The sequence below is a fragment of the Rhincodon typus genome, chromosome 4, assembly GCF_021869965.1.
Source record: "Rhincodon typus isolate 14 chromosome 4, sRhiTyp1.1, whole genome shotgun sequence".
Classification (NCBI taxonomy): Eukaryota; Metazoa; Chordata; class Chondrichthyes; order Orectolobiformes; family Rhincodontidae; genus Rhincodon; species Rhincodon typus.
In genome coordinates this window covers 24,194,032-24,214,777 of record NC_063335.1, presented here as the reverse complement: position 1 = coordinate 24,214,777, position 20,746 = coordinate 24,194,032, and the positions used below count along the sequence as shown (strand labels likewise).

The 20,746-nt window shown below is 42.5% G+C and overlaps 2 protein-coding genes across 3 annotated transcripts in view; one reads left to right on the top strand and one right to left on the bottom strand.

Moving 5' to 3' along the window:
• Positions 1 to 20,746, bottom strand: part of LOC125482891 (junctophilin-1-like) — a 217,882-nt gene that overhangs the window by 34,903 nt on the left and 162,233 nt on the right. The gene's annotated exons all lie outside the window — the stretch shown is intronic.
• Positions 11,995 to 20,746, top strand: part of jph1b (junctophilin 1b) — a 75,033-nt gene continuing 66,281 nt past the window's right edge. Inside the window, exon 1 of one of the 2 annotated variants that reach the window (XR_007261881.1) lies at positions 11,995 to 12,234. The gene's annotated coding sequence lies outside the window, so the exon portion shown is untranslated. Of the gene's footprint in view, positions 12,235 to 19,633; positions 20,642 to 20,746 lie in introns of those variants that run through there. The other variant, XR_007261880.1, reaches the window with a different exon arrangement.

Sequence of the window (20,746 nt, the reverse complement as noted above, 5' to 3'; positions counted from 1 at the left end):
TCACAGATGCTGCCAGACCTGCTGAGCTTTTCCAGCAACTTCTGTTTTTGTTTCATTTTCTCACTATTTATTTTGGTGAATTAGATACTATGACCTTACATTCCTTCGCAAACTCCCTTCAGGTTCATGGATCATTGGGCATTCTGTCAGAATTCAAAGGTTGAACTTCTGTGCACTTTGTGTTTGCAAGAATAAGAAATAATAAATGTTACTGGTAAATTCTGTGGTATAATTCATTCCTACATGACACAAATGAATAGATGTTATTCCAATGCATTTTGTACACAAATATTAGAATTGTATGGATTTGATCAGCTTATAATATAGAATCATCTTACTTGAATGTATACGTTTTATAAAGCATATCTGAAATTAAAGTTAAACCTATGTGGAATGATGAATTTAAAAGTTTGAAAGTTTCAAAAACTTGCTATCTTACCATTTGTGATTTATTTTGCAAGTTAGTTCACCTGCGAATGATAAATATTGCCAACCACATGTATTTGAATCCCAACAGTCTTGTATATAGGTCTAAGATAGCTAATGCTGAGGACTGTGATAGGCACCATTGACTGTGTGATATGTTAAATAGACTTTTGGGCAGAACGGCATAGGATCTCAGAGGAGTAAGACCTAATATTCAGATCCTCATCATTGTTTCTGAAACTATGTCTGTTATATCAAAGTAACTACAACTAATTGCTGAAGGACAATAAGCTACTTCTAGGTCAATTCAAGAACCCCATCTAGTTTAGCCCAGTGTATGGTTTTCATTTTCCCCCCACAGCCTAGGCATGCCCTGTAGATCTGTACGTATAGAGGACAGTGGGAGCAAACAAACCACAAGCTGAATCACAGACTTGGTTTAGCTGCATGTTTGCTGTGCTGGCAGGAGTGGAAGCCCAGAGATTTTTCAGCATGTTCAAACCCAGCTTAAACTTGCCTGCAGCTAGCAGCAGGGGAGTACAGAACATTTAAAAACCTGACAGAAGAACCTCCCAACCTTGGAGAGATTCAACAGGAAAGAATCTGATGTAGGAGACACTGCAGCAGGAGAGTTAGAAACACTCTGGAAAAGAAGGATTAATTACTCCAAAGCAGATACAGGCTGCATCACGTGGCTGTGGTCCATACAACAAATCCAGAGTGCAGATTCGGCCAGAGAGTGAGAGATATCAGAGATTTTGTGAGTCAAGTTTTAAAAAAACATGTTGGGGTGAGGGAAAACCTTTTAAAACAGGTGCATTATTTCAGACTGTGAAAGCAAAAAGTAAATACTTGCAGCTCAAACTGAACAGTGCTGCCACAGCAGGTGGGGATCATAAGGCAGACTGTAGCAAGGGAAATCAAAGGCTGCAAAAGTGATTTAAGCAGGTTGCAGACCCATTGGCATTGTGAAGCAGAATTAAAGGAACAGATTAGAAATCTAATGGCAGAAGAATGCAAGGGGACTTTATCAGGGCTGCAGGAAAGGCACGATACCCTTCATTAAAACTATGTTTAATTTAACTAAACTGCAGATGGCAGAAACCAACCATAAACAACCTGTGAAAGAAACAGGGATCATTATTAGAGCTGCTAAATGTGGAAATCCTCTGGTACAGCAACAGCAGTGCTGTGATGACTACAAAGTGAAAGCCTTTTAAGCAAAGTAAATTAGTCATCATATTAGGAAGACATGGCATCAGAAATAATATTGGCAGATTTCAATGGTAAGCTGCTACATAGAACACAAAGTTGGACATCTTGAGGAAAATAAATTTTAAGATACAGAATAGCTTCCAAATTAGGTACTAAATCTAAAGCTGAGCAAGTACACATCTATGTGCAGTTGAAAAAGTAGCTGTTGATTGTATACAAAAGAAGTACTGAAAGCCTTTGACAAGTATTTCAATCTGAGAATGAATTAAATTCTTGAAAGAGCAAGATTTAATGGAAGAGTTCAGTGTCCAGGGGAATCGAGAGATTCTTACTTTGCTGCACAATCTCCACAGATTAGTCGAGAAATATGACCACAGTGATTCAAAAGTTATAATTCATTCAACACAATAGTTGGAGTTTATGTCAGGTTAGTTACAGTCTAGAGAAGAACTGACTCGAGAGAGGTCCATTGAAATGGCGAGTGACGCAGAAGTCTGGAAGCATCACAGATCATTCCTAATTTGGTAAAGATCAAACTTGGCATAAGAGATCAGCAGAATACGTTCACTTCTTAAGATACAAAAAGGTACAGGTGAGAACACAATAAAGTGTAGGACAAACACCAGACACTAAGCAGAGAAGCCACACAGGCACAGACAGTGGCCAGAAAGCCACAGTTGGCTTAATAAGATCTCATAGGAACAAATGAGGGACGAGGAATGTCTCTCCATTAGTTGGTAATGTTTGGGAGGCTGGCCAGACTATAAAGTCAGAGTTATACATGGAAACAGATCTTTCGGCTCAACTTGTCCATGCTGACCAGGTTTCCTAAACTGAACTGTGCCCATTTGTCTGCGTTTAGCCCATATCCCTCTATACCTTTCTTATCCATGTATCTGTCCAAATGCCTTTTAAATGTTGTAATTGTACTCGTCTCTACCACTTCCTCTGGCAAATCATTCCATACATGCACCGCCCTCTGTGTGGAAAAAGTTGCTCCTCAGGTCCCTTTTATATTTTTCCCCTCTCACCTTAAACCTAAGCCCTCTGGGACTCATCTACCCTAGGGAAAAGACTTTTGCTATTCACCTTATCTTTGCCCCTCATGACATTATAAACTTCTATAAGGTCATCCCTCAGCCTCCTACGCTCCAGGGAAAAATGTCCCAGCCTATCCAGCCTCTCCTTATAACTCAAAGTTCCTATTCTCGGTCACCCTGCACCCTGGGAACAGCATTGAGAAACAAGGAGGGAGCATTTTGGAGAAGCTATCGACCAAAAGCAAAGGGCAGTCAGAAGTCAGGGGTATTTCTGAGTTGGGGTTTCTAAGTCAGAAGACAACGAGGTCCATGGTTGAGCACATGTGTCCAGCTTACCTTAATAAGGCACTTAAGAGGGTTGTTCAGCAGGGTACTGCTGGAAAAACTTTAAGAAATGCCACTTCTGAAAGTATTCGGTAAACTGAGGTAACTTAGTGAATTCCTGAGGGTTATGATACCCTTTGATTTCATGGCAAGATCCTGTAATGTTAAAGTGAACCCTTGAGTGGAATAACATTTGAATAGGGAGCTTCCTGTGGAGATTTTCAGGTTTAAGGAATAAGTGTTTGCAAAATATAGCTTGAAGTTAGTACATACTTTGTTTGCCTCTAGTACACGTGAAACCTTGTGTTGTAATTCTTTGTTAGGAACTGGGAGATTGAGTTCATTTTACAAATTGATGGTTTCCATCAAGATCAAACCAAAACCAATAACTTTGTAAAAGAGATATGAATTTCCCAGCCAGCAACAGAAAGAATCACATCTCATGAGATGGATATGTTCTTGATTGTCAAGAGGATCAAGGGTTACTGGAAGAAAGGGGTAGAATGGGTTTGAGAAACTTATCGGCCATGATTGAATGGCGGAGCAGATTCAATGCGCCTAATGGCCTAATTTCTGCCCCTAAGGTCTTATGGACATTATTTCCTGTTTTAAGACACTGTGGCATTCAATTAAAATCAACTTAGATGAAACATTATTTCATAGGCAACTAATGTATCAAACTACAGAGGAGGTGCTTCCCCATTAGCTAATTGATGTAACCAAACTACTTTGTTTCTGTGCTAATCCACACTTTCAACACTTAAGTAAACTTCCAGATTAAGCCACAACCCCTGCCCTCCCACCCCCTACCCCCAGCTTTCAACAGATCCCTTCTCTCTGGCACATTAGGGAAGGTTTTCCAATATCCTTTGAAAGTCCCTTCATTGAATCACTTTTAGCATTATCCAAGTGACTTTGAAAAGCAAGGTACCCTCTGACAATTTGTTGGTCCTTAATATCCACAAGTCCTGCCTCTTTAAACAGGAGATCCATTCTTGGCAAGATTCTGTTTAGTGTCTACCACTAAAACAGCATTTCCCCCTCAAATTCTTTCTGTCTGTCTGAGCCTAAGAATATGCGACTATAGCAAGACCAAATTCACTTGGTTTTATGCCGAAGCATGAAGCTAGTATTTGAGTTTATGGATTTGGATCTGGGCTTTTGTGCCCATGATAACCAAATCCCACAGGCCTATCTGCAGGTAGAATTCAATACCATTGCATCATTCCCACTTTAGAACATTTTTATTTTACCTTAAACTGAGTGAAAAAGTTGGAAGCCACCTCATTGTGCAGTTGGTGCAGCCTTCAGTGCCATCTCCCTCTGCCACCTCCTCTTGTCTCTCTCACCTTCTATTCTTCCCCAGAAGAGCTGTCTCCTTCCAGGATCTTATTGTCCTCCTTTCAGAAGGCCATGTTATGAAGGAAAGGGGAGACTATCACAATGACTGAGATCCTTGCAGATGAGTACTGAGGGCATCTCATTCTGTCTGACACACACACATACACACACACACACACACACACACACACACACACACACACTCACCCATGCACTCCGGTTATGTGAATCAATTGAAGAAACCAGGATTGTTTACCTTCAAGAAGAGCAGGTCGAAGGAGATTTGATAAGTATTTAAAATCATGAGAGGTCTTGACGGATGGACAGAATCTGTTCCTTTTGACAGAAAGATCAAAAGCCCGATGAACCCATATTTGAAGTAATTGTCAAAAGAATGAAAGGTGACATAACCACCAGGTGTGCAAAAAAACCTTTTCGTCATGATGTGGAATGCACTGTGTGAAAGGGTGGTGACAGCAGATTCAGTAAGGGTGTTGGGTAAGAACCTGAAGGGAAATAGTTTACAAGGCTATGAGGGAAGGGCAAGGCACTGGGACTCTCAATATTGCTCCAGCAGAGAGCTAGCATGAAGTTAACAGACCAAATGGCCTCCTTCTGTGCTGACCATTCTATAATTCTAATTTAGAGTAATGCATTAGTTTATTTTTTTTCCCTAATCATACCAGGATTAAGATAAGGAAGTGATGGTGTTTTCAGTTTGAGGACATGCTAAAGCACATTATTGGCTCAGAATTCATTGACTTCTGCTTTAATAACTAATCCTTCTCGGCACTCCCTGTGATCTTTTGCATGCTGTAGTTATCAAGATGCTGGATTTGTTCCATTTTCAAGGTTATTAATGTTTCAGTTCCTTTTTCTTTTGAAACCGTGCATTTTTATTTGTGCAGAAGATTTATACCAAGCAAACATTCACCATGACTACCATGACTAAAACTGAGAACGTGAAGCATCACTCATATTTCAGGGAATTTATCATTGTTTTTCTCCTTCATGATGAAGATTTAGAAATGAGTTATGTTTGCATGTGTGTCAAATCAAATTAATCACATTGAATTTTATAGATGGTTCAAGCTGCAGATGCTGCTGTATAATAAAACCCAACTCAGTGATTTGTAGAATGTCACAGTTCACCGTCCATTTCAGAATAATGAAATAAGGGCACTTATTTCATCCCAAGTCCAACTAGTCAGGATGTCCCTTACTCGTGGAGAATATCAAATATTTTTGTTTGAGCTCAATTAAAGGAGATGGAGAAGGTAGCCAGTTTTATTGACAAATAGATTCATACAGCATGGAAGCAGACCCTTCAGTCCAACTCATCCGTGCTGACCAGATATCTTACTCAGACCTAGTCCCATTGCCAGCATTTGGCCCATATCTCTCTAAACTTTCCTATTCATGTACCTATCTAGGTGCCTTTTAAATGTTGTAATTGTACCAGCCTCCACCACTTCGTCTGGCAGTTCATTCCATACAGACACCACCCTCTGGTTGAAAAAGTTACCCTTTGAGTCCCTTTAAATTATTCCCCTCTCACCTGAAACCAATGTCCTCTAGTTTTGGACTCTTCCCCCACCCTAGGAAAAAGACCTTGGATATTCACATTATCCATGCCCCTCATGATTTTTATAAATCTCCTGCTTAATTCTGATTCAGCAAGCTGTCAATGGAATATCCCTGCCATTATCAATGTATGTAGAAGAAAGACAAATGCCTATGTAGACAAATGGCCAAACAGCCATGATACAGGAGGAAATCAGGAATTGCTGGAAAAACTCAGCAGGTTTGGCAGCATCTGCGGAGATAAGAGTTAACATTTCGAGTCCGGTGACCCTTCTTCAGAACTGGACCTGAAACATTAAGTCTGATTTCTCTCCACAGATGCTGCCAGAGCTGCTGAGTTTTTCCAGCAATTTCTGATTTCCAGCATCCACAGTTCATTGTTTTTTTTAATGATACAAGAAGTGTCTGTCAAAGCTGGAGAGCTCTCTCATCTATAGTTTTGAGCTATTAAGGAACAGAAGGTTGACGATCAAAGCTTTAGCAAGTCCACGACAAAGGATAATTGAGCATTTTTATTATTTTTCTCAAGCTATTGTGGTTCATTAAATCAAGCCAGACCACTAGGCCAGAAACGTCAGCCTTCCTGCTCCTATGATGCTGCTTGGTCTGCTGTGTTCATCCAGCTCTACACCTTGTTATCTCTATACTTGCACATACTGTCTTTTTCATAAAGTAAGTTTTAAATTCACATCTGGGCTTATCTCACTAAGAGATTCCCTGCTTACCTTGGAATAGGTTGGAACAGTATTCAGGAAGGCATGTGCAAAAGCAATATGCCTGGAAATTTCATGGGCGTTCTCTGGCAAAGTTTCAGTAGAGCCCCTGGCAATGTGGCACTATGATCTAAATGTCCCACCAAGAACATTTCTCTGTGCTTCTTGATCAGGTTACTGTAGTAAAAAGGGTAAACTCTTTGGAATTTCAGGACTGCAATAACCAGTTCAAAGTGACAAGCAGGTCCTCTTATGCCATTTTAGGTTGCACTATGATATTGGGAAATGTAGAAACACCCCTGCCCTTTCCCAAGATAGACTACATAAATAGGATTCTGTTTACTTTCTAATACTAAATACAGTATTCAACTGGGACAAACCCTGAGCAAAATCTTGATATTGATGGTACGGCATTCTCAATAAATGAAGGTGTGGGTGTGTGCATGCACACACATCTTTGTTCTTCAATTTCATTCCATAATGGTTTCCTCCATAATGACAATTGGCCCAGAAAGGGATAGTGCTGAAATTGAAGTGCTTTTCACCTTCTAAGCCTACTTACTCGTGAGATTTTCAAATGCCTGTTATTGTAAGACACGTGTACTGCCTAAAGATACTGTAACTTTTCCATAAGTGGTGTCTTTGTTGCTGTGGAATGAACTCCATTCCAAACAGCACTTAAGAACATAGTTGGTGGGCTGATTTTAAACATGAGTATTCTGATCCCCACGGGCAAGGCAGGTGCAAAAGACCTGATAGAGAGGAGTGTCCTGGTACAAGCTGACAAGACTGAATCTGTACGTAAAATCCCATTGCCAACAACTGTTCCCTGAGGGTGGGAGCTGATGGATCTTCCGCGTATCCTAAGTGTTACACTGACATCAGAGCAGGTGGTGCTGGATGGTTCCCCTGTTTACCGTGGTGATTCTGAACCCCATATTTGCTTGCAGAAATGACTCCCTCGTAGATCTCACCTTTTTATACCCATTTTAAAAAAACGCTGTTTAATAATTCTTAACTCCTTCATTTAAGAGAACAAACAGCTCCTTTAAAACTACCTGCTCTAGCTTTGGTGGCATCGTCCCTTCTATGCTGCATTGGTTACCGAAGGAAATATATGTTTGCACTTCTTTTGTGAGATTGCCAAAAAATAAATATTGAAAATGGGAAACGTATTTCTTTTTTATGCTAACTTTATCTTGCCACTCACTGTAAAACAAATAGCAACATTTGCAGCAAACAAATGCCAGGCAATAATCATATCCAATTAGAAACAATCTAACCATTGCTCCTTGACATTTAATGGTGTTACCATCGTTGAATTCCCCACTTCTAATCTCCTCGAGGTAACTATTCACCAGAAACTCAACTAGACTCGCCATATAAATACTGTGGCTACAAGTACAGGTCAGATGGCAGGAATACTGCAGCGAGTGACTCACCTCCTGACTCCTCAAAGCCTGTCCATCATCAACAAGGCTCAAGTCCCAAAAAATATAAGAAATATTCCCCACTTACATGGAGGAGTGCAGCTTCAGCAACGTTCAAGAAGCTTGACATCATCCTGGACATAGCAGCCTACTTGATTGGCACATCCACAAATGTCCACTCCTTTCACCACCGAGTCTCAGTGCGCACTGCTGCTACTATCTGCAGGATGCACTGCATCAATTCACCAAAGGTCCATAGACAGACCTTCAAAACCTATGAACACTACCGTCTAGAAGGACAAAGGCAGCAGATACATGGGAGCACCACCATCTGCAAGTTCCCCTCCAAACACTCCACATCCTGATTTGGAAATATATCACGGTTCCTCCAGTGTCATTGGGTCAAATTCCCTCCCTACAGCAAATGGACTGCAGCAGTTCAAAAGGCAGCTCACCACTATTTTTTCAAGGGTATCTAGGTACAGGAGTAAATGCTGGCCCAGCCAGTGACACTCCTATCCCACAAATGAATTTTTTAAAAAAAACTTTTCATTGATTCTAGCATTTCAAGAGAAGGTAAGCATAATCTTGCAGTGAAAAATGACAAAAATATAAGCTCTATCATTAAAATCAACTGTAGACATTAAAATCAGCTAGATAGGTCATGGTACTTGGGTCCTTTACATTGCTATATTCATTTTCTGTGTGCTTCTTAAGGCTTCCTTCGTATGTGTTTCATGTTGGGAGGAAGCTTTCAGCTTGTATATTGAATACTCGACCTGAACTGGCTCTGAAGCAAATTGGGGCTTTCTCCTCTGGGAAGTATCACTCCGTTTCACTCGAGGTTTCTGATCTGGTCTGATGACAAAGTCAGTGTTGTGTTATTGTGAAGCAAAACACCTTTACACTGATGCCTCAGTTATATGTATACAGGTTTACCCCCTTGTATCCTATTAAATTCTTGTTTGTTCGTCTTTTGTAATACTGTGAAATATATTTCACAACATATTTTAAATATGTCCAGCCGTGTTTGGTAAATACTTCTGTTTGAAAAGTAATGAAAATAACAATTTAAACTCTTCTTTCCATATCATTAGCTTTATGATAATTGGAAAGCAAAATAATTTTCACAACTGTATTGTGGCTACTTTAACTGCTTTTGTTATTGGACAATATATATTGTGAATGCATACAAAAAATGATCATGCAATATAATGATGAGTACATCATCAAAGAGCATAAGACGCCCAGTTTAAGATTTTACACAGCACTCTTATCATTGTCTTGCCCCAATACAAAGGATACAAAACTAGAATTACTCACACACACAAAGAAGTTTATTATCATTAAAGATCTGCATATTTTGTCATCTATTAGTTCAAGTGAAGATAGGAAAGAGCAGCTACTGTTCCAACATAATATTTAGTACAGCTAAGGGACCTGTTGCACTTAACTCCCGATATTCTGTCCCTAATATTAGCTCAATTATTTTTATAGATGTATTTCTAATTATTAGGTTTATTATAGACAACAAGTGCAGGGCTGGATGAACACAGCAGGCCAAGCAGCATCATAGGAGCAGAAAGGCTGACGTTTCGGGCCTAGACCCTTCATCAGAAAAGGGGGAGGGGAAGGGGGTTCTGAAATAAATAGGGAGAGAGTGGGAGGCGGATAGAAGATGGATAGAGGAGAGGATAGGTGGAGAGGAAACAAACAGGTCGAAGAGGCGGGGATGGGGCCAGTAAAGGTGAGTGTAGGTGGGGAGTTAGGGAGGGGATAGGTCAGTCCAGGGAGGACGGACAGGTCAAGGGGGCGGGATGAGGTTAGTAGGTAGGAAATGGGGGTGCGGCTTGAGGTGGGAGGAGGGGATAGGTGGGAGGAAGAACAGGTTAGGGAGGCGGGGACGAGCTGGACTGGTTTTGGGATGCGGTAGGGGGAGGGGAGATTTTGAAGCTTGTGAAATCCACGTTGATACCATTAGGCTGCAGGGTTCCCAAGTGGAATATGAGTTGCTGTTCCCGCAACCTTCGGGTAGCATTGTTGTGGCACTGCAGGAGGCCCAGGATGGACATGTCGTCTGAGGAATGGGAGGGGGAGTTGAAATGGTTCGCGACTGGGAGGTGCAGTTGTTTATTGCGAACCGAGCGTAGGTGTTCTGCAAAGCGGTCCCCGAGCCTCCGCTTGGTTTCCCCGATGTAGAGGAAGCCACACCGGGTACAGCGGATGCAGTATACCACATTGGCAGATGTGCAGGTGAACATCTGCTTGATGTGGAAAGTCTTCTTGGGGCCTGGGATGGGGGTGAGGGATGAGGTACGGGGGCAGGTGTAGCACTTCCTGCGGTTGCAGGGAAAAGTGCCGGGTGTGGTGGAGCTGGAGGGGAGTGTGGAGCGGACAAGGGAGTCATGGAGAGAGTGGTCCCTCCGGAAAGCAGATAAGGGTGGGGAGGAAAAGATGTCTTTGGTGGTGGGGTTGGATTGCAGATGGCAGAAGTGTCGGAGGATGATGCGTTGGATCCGGAGGTCGGTGGGGTGGTACGTGAGGACGAGGGGGATTCTTTTTTGGTTCTTATTGCGTGGACGGGGTGTGAGGGATGAGTTGCGGGAGATGTGGGAGACACGGTTGAGGGCGTTCTCGACCACTGAGGGGGGGAAGTTACGGTCCTTGAAAAACAAGGACAACTGAGATGTACTGGAGTGGAATGCCTCATCCTGGGAGCAGATGCGGTGGAGGCGAAGGAATTGGGAATAGGGGATAGCATTTTTGCAGGAAGGTGGGTGGGAGGAGGAGTACTCTAGGTAGCTGTGGGAGTCGGTGGGCTTGAAATGAATATCGGTTTCTAGGTGATTGCCCGATATGGAGACAGAGAGGTCCAGGAAGGGGAGAGAGGTGTTAGAGATGGTCCAGGTAAACTTAAGGTTGGGGTGGAAGGTGTTAGTGAAGTGGATGAACTGTTCGAGCTCCTCGTGGGAGCACGAGGCGGCGCCGATACAGTCATCAATGTAACAGAGGAAGAGGTGGGGTTTAGGGCCGGTGTAGGTACAGAAGAGGGATTGTTCCATGTAACCTACAAAGAGGCAGGCGTAGCTTGGGCCCATGCGGGTCCCCATGGCCACCCCCTTTGTCTGTAGGAAGTGGGAGGAATTGAAAGAGAAGTTGTTGAGGGTGAGGACGAGTTCGGCTAAGCGGATGAGGGTATCAGTGGAGGGGGACTGGTCGGGCCTGCGGGACAGGAAGAAGCGGAGGGCCTTAAGGCCATCTGTATGGGGAGTGCAGGTGTAGAGGGACTGGACGTCCATGGTAAAGATGAGGTGTTGGGGACCGGGGAATTGGAAGTTCTGGAGGAGGTGGAGGGCGTGGGTGGTGTCACGGACATAGGTAGGGAGTTCCTGGACCAAGGGGGAGAAAATGGAGTCGAGATAGTTGGAGATCAGTTCGGTGGGGCAGGAGCGGGCGGAGACAATGGGTCAACCAGGGCACTCAGGTTTGTGGATTTTGGGAAGGAGATAGAAGCGGGCAGTGCGAGGTTGGGGAACGATGAGGTTGGAGGCCGTGGGTGGGAGGTCACCTGAGGTGATGAGGTTGTGGATGGTTTGCGAGATGATGGTTTGGTGCTCAGGGGTGGGGTCATGATCAAGGGGGCGGTAGGAGGAGGTGTCGGAGAGTTGGCGTCTGGCCTCGGCGATGTAGAGGTCAGTGCGCCATACTACAACTGCGCCTCCCTTGTCCGCGGGTTTTATGGTGAGGTTGGGATTGGAGCGGAGGGAGCGGAGGGCTGCACGTTCTGCAGGGGAGAGGTTGGAGTGGGTGAGAGGGGTGGAGAGGTTGAGGCGATTGATGTCTCGACGGCAGTTGGAGATGAAGAGGTCAAGGGAGGGTAGGAGGCCTTGGGGTGGTGTCCAGGAGGAGGGGGTGTGTTGGAAGCGGGAGAAGGGGTCAGTAAGCTTACTTTTGAGGGGATCTATCCAGAAGGTTTTAAAAAGGTATTTCTTTGAATTAAATCGACATCTGTTAATATCAGCAACTTAAGATGTATGCAATTTAATGGAATTATGAATTTAATTGTTACATGGGTGGTCGAGTCCCAAGGCACCATGAAATGCACCAAGGAAGCTGATGAAACAAAAGTTTGGAAATCCATTTCTGTACCACATCACATAGGTAGGTGGCTGAACCAAGTGTTTCCATTGGGAAGTGATTTGCCAACCCACGTTCAAGTACTGTGCATTGTAGATGGTTGCCATAGAGATGACTCCTATTCCATTGTTATCACCCGTGAAGACTAATTCTATTATTGTTTTGGACTCAACTATAGCCACTCCAGCCAACTGTTCACTAGAATACTGTTCACTAGTTGTATAATAGCCTGTCTTGTACATGTGATTGCTTTGAACAGTTTAATTAAACATAGATCAATGGATTCTTAGCAAAGGTTATTTAGTTCACCAGTCAATGCTGTGCAGTTGCATATTTTATATATTTTAACTTTTTTTATTTCAATTATTTAATGCTATAAATTTGTACTAGTTTATAATGTTTTCCTTTCTCTATTTATATTTGCATTGTATTTTTCTGTCTTACAAAGCCAACTCATGTCTAATTATTTGCCTGTATGATCATTTTATGTAGACAATGGATGAATGAAACAGTCTCAATATGTGCTATCATTTTACTTCGCTCAAATGAAGAGCAATATTGAAACTCATACAGGTTTTTAAACAATTACATCCTGAACAGTACAGAAGTGAAAATGACTAAAGTCTTAAAAGACTTATTTTAGAATAGTGTAGGTGCTGACTATTTTATTGAGATTGTTAATCTAATGAAGAAAGTACATTGTATCTTAAGTGCGTAAATCATTTCAAATGGATTAGTGAGATCATATTAAAAAGCAAATATCCTGTACTGTAAGTCAAGGTCAGTGTGGTGCCTTTGCTAGTTCACTTAAAGAATACACATAAGGAATTTTCTCGATTTCCATCACCCACACCCCCCCAAGGCCCATTCGTATCCCTTGGGATTTTGTGTTTTATTGCCTTACCCAAGAGATTATCTGGTTTGAGTGGATATGGCTTGATTGTATTGTGATGTCGAGTACCTCTGTTGGCATTATTTGAGCAAGGCTCAATGGTCCAACTTATCATTTCCTGTAAAAACCAAAAGAACTGCGAAAGCAGTAAATCGGAAACAAAAATAGAGATTGCTGGAAATGCTCAGCAGGTCCGGCAGCACCTGTGAAGAGAAATCAGAGTTAACGTTTCGGGTCCGATAACCCTTCCTCAGAACTCAGGGTCACCGGACCTGAAACGTTAACTCTGATTTTCTCTTCACTGATGCTGCCCGACCTGCTGAGCTTTTCCAACAATCTCTGTTTTGTTAATCATTTCCTATACAATGTTTTCGTACATTCATTTGGTGCTGAATTAGCACGCTCGGATAGATTGACAATTCTTGGAGCTGAGCAGCTAATTTGGCTTCTCCATCACTGGCCTCAGTTGGCCATTGGCAATTCAAGGGAGACTCTGTTGACAGTTGCATGTGGGAAGATTTCTGTCAGGGATCCAGGGTCGCAGCTAGAGAGGAGATAGCATGCCAGGATTGGGCGTGGGGGGTGGATTCAGGACTGGCACGGAGGGGGTCGGGTTGGGTCTGGCAGGTGGCGGGGAAAGTGGGAGTCAGCTTAAGTCAGGAGGTATTGAGGATCATAGTTGTAGAGTCATGCAGGGTGGAAAAGGCCCTTCGGCCCATTGGGTCTGCACCAGGGTGCTCCGATCTGACAGTCGAGGTGAGATGTCAGGTTAAGCTTCAGTGGGGGCAGTGGTGTGGAGCTGGTAGAGGGGGATCTGGTCCTAGGTGAGGAGTGATGCCAGTTCTGTGTCTGGTGGGTGGAAAGGGAGTTAGACCTGGTCCAGCAGGGGATAGGGAACTGATCTGGGAAGGTGTAGTTAGGGGTGTGTGTGGCAGATCATTTTAATAATTACTCAGGAGTTAAACTATGTACTTGATTGATTATCTAACTTCTACTGAGCAACTATTGTACTTAATTTCATCAGAACCCTCAGAAGTAGCTGATTTAAATGAGTGTACCATTTAATAGATGCACTGCAGGAATTCACCGAGGCTCCTTTGATAGCATCTTCCAAACCCAGAACTACTACCATCTGGAATCGATGGGGTCGACATGCACACTTCCCATCTACGAAAGCACATGATTGTCTGGCCAGCAGAATTCAAGCCATAATTAAAATGTCCTCCCATATGGGTTGAATTTTCATTTGTATAAAATTAGTAATTTTGTAAAAATTAGTTTCTTCAGTTTGCAAGTCTGTTTTTATTAAGATACACTAAACACAATGTTTAAACTGTGGTTGTTTGGTCGTAGAGCAGATCAGGCTGCTATAATGTGAAAAGAGTGAATGGTGCTGGTTTAGGACTGTTTTAATAGCTGTTATGCTGATCACTGTGGTTACTGTCCTCTTGGGTGGTGAATGGAAAAGGATGACAATATAGACAAACACACAGGGTGCATTAGAAGTGCAGGAAAGGACCTGTAAAAAGAAATCAATATTCTACAAATATCATTGGTTAATTTAAAGTAATATTTTACAGTGGAAAAATGTGAACCAAATGTAACAAAATATTGGACAAATATCATCTCTATTTCAGTAGTGTCCAGGTTTGAACTTACTAAAAAAATGTGTCAATATGCATGTTCAGTTAGATTTTGCTTTTTAATATTATTCAACTCTGTAAATGGGAACCAACAGTAAGTACACTTTGATTAGAAGGAGGATTCATCGTAACAAAGTCATAAAACATTGCATTGATGTGGACTAACTAAATTTTCAATGTTTGTGAGAGAAGTGACAGCGCTCACGGATCTTGGTTTGCTATTTACGAAATGAAGTTCACCAAATAAGATTGCAGACCTGATTTGACAAGGAAAACTAACAAATACAGAATTTTGTGTGTCAAAAATGACATCATCGGAATTTCTGTACACATTTGCAGGAAGCCAATTACCATGTTTTAAGTATCACTAGCATAAATTTTCCTAGTCATTTCTTGTCCGTTGGTGACGGCATTGATCACTATTAACAATAGAAAGTAACTTGATAAGAGGCCATGGATGATGAGTAATTCCCGATCACTTGGGAATTATGAAGTTTTCAGTCTGTATTCTATCATAACATAGATAGCTGCAGAACATCTGAGTTGGACGAGTAGGGAGGGAGGAGACTCTGTTGGAGCACAAGCACCACGGTGGATCAAAGTGAAAGTGAAAAACTACAGATACTGGAATAAAATCTGAAATAAAACCTGAAAGTGCTGGTAGAGCTCAGCAGCTCAGGCAGCATCTGTGGAGTGAGAAACTGTTAATATTCCTAGTCCAATATGAGTCCTATTGGAATAAACAAAAGGTATACAGGTATTCATTCTCTCCACTACTGACACTAGTTACAGGATGCACTGCAGAAGTTCACTAAAGAGACTTAGAACCACAACCACATCCATCTAGAAGGACAAGGGCAGCAGATACATGGGAACGCCACCACCTGCAAGTTCCCTTCCAAGTGACTCACCATCCCAACTTGGAAATAAATCACTGTTCCTTCAGTGACTCTGGGTCAAAATCCTGGAATTCCCTTCCTAAGGGCATTGTGGGTCAACGTCTAGCACATGGACTGCAGCAGTTCAAGAAGGCAGCTCACCACCACCTTCTCAAGGGCAACTGGGGAAAGGGTAATAAATGCTGGCCAGCCAGCGATGCCCACATCCCACTAATAAAAATACAATGCCATGCAGCAGATTTGCTAGGAAATTTATAGCTTGTGGAATAAGAGGACAGTACTAATGTAGATACAAAATTTGCTGAGTGATGGCAAGCAGAGTGTAGAGTGGTTAATGGATATTTTTCTGACTGCTGGAAAATCTGTAGTAGGTTGGTATTGGAATCCTTGTTTTTCCTGATTTAAAGGAATTTTCTAGAACCTGGTGTGCTGGACACAATTTCCAAGTTTGAGGATGATGCGAAACTTGGAAGGATTGTAAACTGTGAAGAGGACAGTGAAGATCTCCAGAAGGAAATAGACACATTGGTGTTGTGAGCAATTATGTGGCAGATGAAGTTCGAGAAGTGAAGTGGTGCATTTTGGTCAGAAAAATATGGAAAGTCAATATAAAATAGGGACTTCAATACTTAAGGATGCAGGAGCAGAGGGAGCTGGGTGTAGATGTGCATAGATCACTGAAGGCAGCAGAACAGGTGGAGAGGACAGTTAATAAACCACAAAGTATTCTGGGCTGTGGGGCATAGAGTACAAGAACAAGGAGGTTCTGCTGAACTTAAACAAGACACTTCAATGACCTCAGCTGAAGTGTTGTGCACGGTTCTGAGTGCCACACTGTAAGAAGAGTGTAAATGTATTGGAGGCCGTGCAGAAAAGGTTCTCGAGAATTGTTCCGGGATGAGAAACTTGTGTTATAGGATAGATTAGAGAGGTTGTGCCAGTTCTCCTTGGAGAGATGAAGGCTGAGAGGCGATCACGTAGAAGTTCTCAAAATTGAGAGAGGTTTGGATAGAGTAGATAAGGATAAACTGTTCTGCTCAAAAGAGTCACAAATGATAGAGCACAGAATTAGAATGATTTGCAAACACAGCAATGTGCTGTGAGAATAAACTTTATCACATGAGTGTTTCGGGTCTGGGGTGCAGTGCCTGGAAGTGTGGTAAGTTTAATTGAGGCATTCAAGAGGGCATTGGATCATTATTTGAATATGAGCAATGTACAAGTGTACGTGAAAAAGGCAGGAGAGTAGCATTGACATAGTGCTCATCAGATAGCCAAATCAGATGTGATGAGCTAATTGCCCCACTTCTGCACCATAACAGTTCAGTGACTTGAAATGTTTCCTCTGTTTCTGTCACCACAGACCTGTTGAGTTTTTCTGTTTTTATTGCTGCCGTGGACTCATTGGGCCAATTAATGAGAACTGTGGGGACCATGTTGTTTTGTGAAGCACCTACATTGATCCCTAGGGATAGGCAATGCCACAGACTATCTCTCATGGCAACTTTAATTTTCTTCATTTAATATTATTGAAGACACCCATGCAGATAGCAGTCCATGGCAATTTCCACTTATTGCTGGGCCAAAGAGTTTTTTCTTATATATTACCTCCTTGTGACTCCTGACTTCAAGTTCAAATGTGGAAATATGTACAATCATTTGAAAATGGTATACAGTGTGTTAACTTGATGGACCATTTTGCAGAGTCTGTGATCAACACAAAATGCTCATTCTCATTTTGCTAATTTTAGAAGCATGGAATTATAAAGTCGGATAATCAGCACACACGACATGACAGAGCAGCTACTTAAAATGCCAAAATTCCTGCTCTACCGGTCTGAAGGATTATATCACTAAAAACTCCAAGATAACCCTGTTTGGTTGTCACTGTCATTATAGTTAGATGTGATTGAAAGCATATTGCCGATATGAGCTAATCCCTCCCCGTATTCTGCAGCTGATTCAGAATGAATTAGCATTTTGTTTCATTTCTGATATCTGTAAAGCATTGGTATCTATACTGTTCTATTTACTATTATTAAGTATTGCTGACCAATGTTTTACGTAATGTTTTAATGAAAAAGAAAACAAATAAAAAAAAAGAATGTAGGCATCAATTTGTCTTGCATGTAATGATTTCATCTCTTCATAACCTGCAAGAAACAAAATTAAATTTGACTTGGCTGAGAAGTTCATGATGGGTGTAGGGACAGATTATTTTTTTAAGTCTGTGTAGTTGTGAGATCAGCTACCACTATTAGTGCATGAACGATGTAGCAACTTAGGTGAGTGTAGAAAATTGGCGAAAAACAAATCTCCAAATTTTGCTGTCCGAATTATGCTGTTCCACCATTAACTTTGTGAAAATGGTACCTCGCAGTTTGCCTCACCAATAAAATGCATTTAATGGTGTGATGTTGTTTTATTTAGATGGCCTGCATGTGCTAAACCCGCCACAAATATTTTGGGCTGGTAATTACGTGCAACTATCCTTTTAATGACATGATGATGGTGTTAGTAACTACCAGTCAAGCTCTGTGGATCTGAATATGAGCTATTATAATGTGGAGTCACAATCTTTCAGGTTGTGAATTGTGTTAGTCATTTTAAATGTTAATTTTTTTTGTTCTTTATGTCTTTTTCTTCCATTTTTCTTCATTCAAGCTTCTGACCAATTAAAATGCTATGCTCCAGTTAAAATTACAGCCATAGCAGGAACTGCAGATGCTGGAGAATCTGAGATAACAAGGTGTAGAGCTGGATGAACACAGCAGGCCAAGCAGCATCAGAGGAGCAAAGGTCTAGGCCCGAAACGTCAGCCTTCCTGCTCTTCTGATGTTCCTTGGCCTGCTGTGTTCATCCAGCTCTACACCTTGTTATCTAAAATTACAGCCAGGTGTTTTGTAAAAAAAAGTCATCCCGTCTGTTGCTCGGGTAGTTCCACTACTAATGACCTATCTACTTAAATTTCAGCAATTCAACAGTAATTGATAAAAACTGAAAGAACTGCGGATGCTGTAAAACAGTCTGTCGCATATGTTCAGATGAAGCCAACTTCAACAATGAAGCCTCCAATATGTCCACCTTCTTCCTCAACCAAGGATTCCCCAGCTCCGTTGTTGACAGGGCCCTCAACCGGGTCCAACCCATCTCCAGCACTTCCGCCCTCACCCCCTTCTCTTCCCTCCCACAACAGCAATAGGGTTCCCCTTATCCTCACCTACCATCCCACCAGCATCCACATCCAGAAGATCATCAGCTGCCATTTTTGCCACCTCCAGCAAAAGGTGACCACCAGACACATATTCCCCTCCCCTTCCCTCCCTTGTCCGTCTTCCGCAGGGACCGTTCCCTCCCGGACACCCTGGTCCACACTTCCTTCACCCCCAACACCCCCACCCCCACAGCCCTACAGCACCTTCCCCTGTAACCAGCCCATTTACCTCCTCCCTCCCCAGTATCCAAGGGCCCAAACATAGCTTCCAGGTGAAACAGCACTTCACCTGCACTTCCCAGAACCTAGTCTGCTGCATTGGCTGCTCACAATGTGGTCTCCTCTACATTGGGGAAACGAAGCATAGACATGGCGACCGCTTCGCAGAACATCTACGTTCTGCTCGCAAAAAAAGACCCTGAACTACCTGTTGCCTGCCACTTCAATGCACCACCCTGCTCCCTGGCCAACATCTCTGTCTCTGGCTTGCTGCAGTGTTCCAGCAAACCTCAATGCAAACTGGAAGAACAACACCTCATTTTCCACTTGGGGACCCTGCAGCCCTCCGGACTCAATATAGAGTCCAATAATTTTAAAGCCTAAACTCTACCATGTCTTAGCCCCCTACCCCGCACACCAGGCCTTGTTACCACATAGCCTGCCAATACATTACCTGTTATTAGTCACTAACAGTCCCCATTAACAGCTATTCACCCTCCCAGCCAGATTGTTATCAACTCCTTTGTCTGTCCAACTGCTCTTCTCTCTCTTCAGGCTCTATCCTATCGTTTACTCCTTACCCCACCCACCTCCCTATTTTCTCCATATAAGCCGACATTTTCCCTGCTACCGTCAGTTCTGAGGAAGGGTCACTGGACCCGAAACGTTAACTCTGGTTTCTCTTCACAGATGCTGCCAGACCTGCTGAGCTTTTCCAGCAATTTCTGTTTTTGTTGTTTATAACAATTGAACTTGTTTAGAAATGGAGGCAGTAATTGTTGTTTAAATAAATGGCTGACTGTTTAACAGATGGCAACAATATCAGCTACTGTTGTTTGATCTCAAATGCTGTCAGCCTATTTGTAATTACCCAGTGCAAGTCCTTATCACTGTGCCCTTCCTGTTGGCTTCTTTGTTGACTATCTGATGTCGTCATTCTACTGAGCTCTTCTTGCTCAACTCCACCATCTTATCTGTTGGCTTTTTTCCCAGTTATGACCCACTTCCAGCAACTGCTGCCTGTACTGATCCTCAGCAATGCTTGCTTAATCCCTGCTTGTTGAGATTTTGTCACATTACAGGCCGTGTTACTTTAGATAAAAGCCTAGAAGTTTGTTGACAGTATTGTATTGGTAGCATTGCACATCAACATTCTTCAGCCATTTCGACACTAGCCTTAGTTTTAAATGCATGCATGCCATTAATGCATTAACTTTAAAATTCTCACCATCTCTTTCAGACCCGTCTGTGCTTTCAATTATGCCGAACAAGATTTTCCTCACGGATTGACAGAATTCCGTCTGGGGTCAGAAGCCCACCCTTTGTGGGGAATGATAACCCAGTTGTGATTTGCCCTGAATTGACCCAAATAATGGCCGAAGGACTAGTTCACTGTCCAATTAAGGACAGCATGCAGGTTTTCAAAACTGCTGCTGGTTGCAATTGTGGCCAGTCAGAAAGGTGGAGCTTCTCAGCATGTGTGCAGTGTTGCCCACTCAGTCTGACACTGGGAGGCCACCTCCAGGCACCTGTACTGTTCCTCGTCTTCTTGATTTGATTTGAGGTATTGTTGTCACATGTACCTATACAGTGAAAAGATTTGTTGGGCTTGCAGTACAGGTGTATCAAACCATACAAAGTGCATAAGGGTAATAGAACAGAGCGAGGA